The sequence below is a fragment of the Microcebus murinus genome, unplaced genomic scaffold, assembly GCF_040939455.1.
Source record: "Microcebus murinus isolate Inina unplaced genomic scaffold, M.murinus_Inina_mat1.0 scaf026_hap2_Mmur4.0, whole genome shotgun sequence".
Lineage (NCBI taxonomy): Eukaryota > Metazoa > Chordata > Mammalia > Primates > Cheirogaleidae > Microcebus > Microcebus murinus.
The window spans coordinates 302,550-305,603 of NW_027438972.1; the positions used below are offsets into that span (position 1 = coordinate 302,550).

The 3,054-nt window shown below is 62.1% G+C and overlaps 1 non-coding gene across 1 annotated transcript; it reads left to right on the top strand.

The window, feature by feature from the left end:
• LOC142868137 (5S ribosomal RNA) lies at positions 1-119 on the top strand. The gene has a single exon (XR_012917246.1). It is a non-coding gene; the product is annotated as a 5S ribosomal RNA (ribosomal RNA).
• Positions 120-3,054: the final 2,935 nt, after the last annotated feature.

Consider the following 3,054-nt stretch of genomic DNA (forward strand, 5'->3'; position numbering starts at 1 on the left):
GTCTAGGGCCACACCACCCTGAACGCCCCCGATCTCGTCTGGTCTCGGAAGCTAAGCAGGGTCGGGCCTGGTTAGTACTTGGATGGGAGACCGCCTGGGAATACCGGGTGCCACAGGCTGCTTCTTTTTATTTATTTTTTTTTTTGCCTCTTGTTCTGTCCCCTTTCTGGGAGCGCGGCGGCGGCCCGGGGTGGGGGTGACCCCAACCCTCAGCGCCCGCAGCGGTGCCTGGCGCCCCAGCCCGCACCGTGGGGCCTCCTCTTGTCCCAAGCCGCGACACCGCCGCCACGCGGCAGCATGCGTGGCATCTGGACTGTCAGGTCTCAGACCAAAGGTCTGCTCTGTGGGAACCGACACGCTGGAGGAAACCTTGAGAGTCTGAGAGGGGAGGGAGTTCCAGAAGAAGGCCAGGATGTCATTTTGAGGGAGTATGTGACCAGAACTCGTCCCGTTGCTTTTGGGGTTCTATGGGCTACACGCAGGAATCTTTGGTGGTGGCACCTGATGTTGGGGGATCCGGAGTCACACCCAGACCTGCTCCACAGGCCTCCTTTTACTTTTCTCTTCGGATTCATGATTTTTAAAAAGTGTCTCTTACCTCTATTATTGCATTTTCTTTTCTCTCTCTTTTCAAGCAGATGATGGGAGTACAAGTATTCAGGTGACATGTGTTGCCCGTGCCCCCCTCCCCCCTGTGTTCTTATTCATATACCTCTCATGTTGCTCCAGCGTATTGTGGGGGTACCAATGTTAGGGTCGGGTGCGTTGCCCTCTCCAAGCCTCCCCCCTCGGGTCAGAGCTTCAAGTGCGCCCATCCCCCAGTGGGTGCGCACCCACCCCATTCCTAATGGAGGTGTATGCCCCTCCCCTCCCCCCACCCGCCCGACACCCACCCGATGAAGGTGATTCCTCTCCGTCCACTTAGGTGTCCATCCGTTCGTACCAATTTGCTGGTGAGCGCGCTCACGTGGTGCTCGTGTGTCCGTTCTTGGGATACCTGGCTTACTGGAACGGGTTCCAGCTCTGGCCAGGAGAACACGAGAGGTGCCCTCTCACCGCTGCTCCTCACAGCCGAATGGCACTCCGTGGTGTCCACGCGCCACATTTTATTGATGCACTCCTGGATGGATGGGCACTCGGGTCGCTTCCACGTCTTTGCGATTGTGAATTGTGCCCTAACTGTCACCCTAACCCTTACCCAGCCCGTCTCCTCTGCCCCTGCCTGACGCACTCCTCCCCGGCCAGGCCCGTCACTGTCCTGGGCCCCCGCCTGACCGGCTCCTCCCCGCCCGGCCTGTCACCGTCCTCTGCCCCTGCCTGACATGCTCCTTCCCGCCCGGCCTCTCACCGTCCTCGGCCCCTGCCTGACCGGCTCCTCCGTCGCCTGGGCCTTCCAAGGGCTTGGTGTGGACGCTGCTTCCAGGAAGCCCTCCAGAAACCCGGCAGCAGGGTGGCCGCAGCAGTCTCCAGCAGCCGTCCCTAAGTCGCGTGAGTGCGGGGGACGTGCCCCCGCTGTGCCGCGGGGGCCCAGCCTGGTGTCTTCCCTGAGGCCCTGCGGCTGCCGGCTGGGCTGCCGCTCCCCGCAAGGGGAGAGCCGCGGAGGTGGGGACCGCCTCCTGATGGGGACGTACACGCAGCTCTCCACGTCGGATTCCGGGGCTCTCTGTCCTGCCCGAAGGCCCAGCTGGCCTGCGGGTCCTTAGAGTGGCGAAAACATCCGAAAGCTGAGATTGAGGGTCCGGTGGGTGTCTGCACTTTTGTGCTGGGCACCCCAGGGAGGCCCGGGGGCTGGCTGGACAATGTGGTCTGCTGGGCGGGGGGGGGGGTTGGAGGAGCAACTGATGCCCTTTGCACTTTGGGTAGCAAGAGTCTGAGGTGTCTCTGAGCCCTGTGCCATGTCGCGGGGGGGGGGGGGGCCGGGGGGGAGGAGGAGGAGGAGGAGGAGGTGGGAAGGGCCGGGGCCTGCAGTCCTGTTCCCGGGGTGGCACGGCAAGTGGCTTCTTCCACAGGCTGCTTGGCCTGGGCTCCCTGCACCTGGGCCTTTGGAGGACTGGCCCCGTGCTTGCCAACACTTCCTGCAGGGACCCAGAGCTGGGAGGTTGCACCTCTCAGCCCTGGGTCGGGCAGAGCCCCAGCGGGCCATGCCCACAGCCTCTCTCAGCACCGGTCCCCCAGAAGGCTCCTTTGGGACCAGGATTCTCTTGCGGTGACTCTTTAAGGTCTGGCCCCTGGATGGAGGGGCACCAGGAGTAGAGGAGCAGGAAGGGGAAGGGGGTGGCCATGCGAGGGGACACTTTGAGGCCAAGTCCCAGCTTCAGCCTGATCCTCCTGGGAACCCCGCTCTGAGACAAGGAGCCGGGCTTCGCATTCCCACAGCACCCAGTCCTGGGCTGAGGACACCTGGGGCGTTGGGAACTCCCTGGCTTCTCCTTGGCTTAACATCTGGAGCTGCTTGTGAATCGCGCCGCCACACACCCCCGAGTGCAGGTGTCTTCCGCACAGACTGCGGGCCTCGCTCTTCTGAATGCCGCTAGCTCGCCACCCACCCACGGGTGAACCTGGTCAGGGTGCTTTCTCTAAGGGGCAGACTCTTTTCCGGGCGGGCTACCGGTGTCTCTGTTTGCTCCTTTCTTTCTTCCATTTCGGGAAAGTCTTCCTTGCTGGGTGTGGAAATCTCCTATGCCTTCCCTCGCCTATTCTGTCAGCTTTCAAATTCTCTTTCAGTTGCCACCCTCACAGATGGATTAGGAAACTCTTTCCGGTGCACTCATTAGTGAAATGACCTCAAGGAAGCTGGAATCCAATATCTAATGGCCGATTTTTAGCGAGTCCACACGCCAGGGTGGTCGGGGTCCAATGCAGCCCCGGCCAGGCCCAGGCCCCTTGGACTGGGCCACAGGAGGACACAGAGGAGGGTCCCGGCCCCCACGAAGCGGTGCCCGCAGTTCTCCACGGGCTTGGGCGTTTTCCAGAGGAAGGAGATGGAGGGGACTGATTTCTTCAGCGCCCCACAAACCACGCCACCCCACCCCACCCATGGGACACATCCCCAGA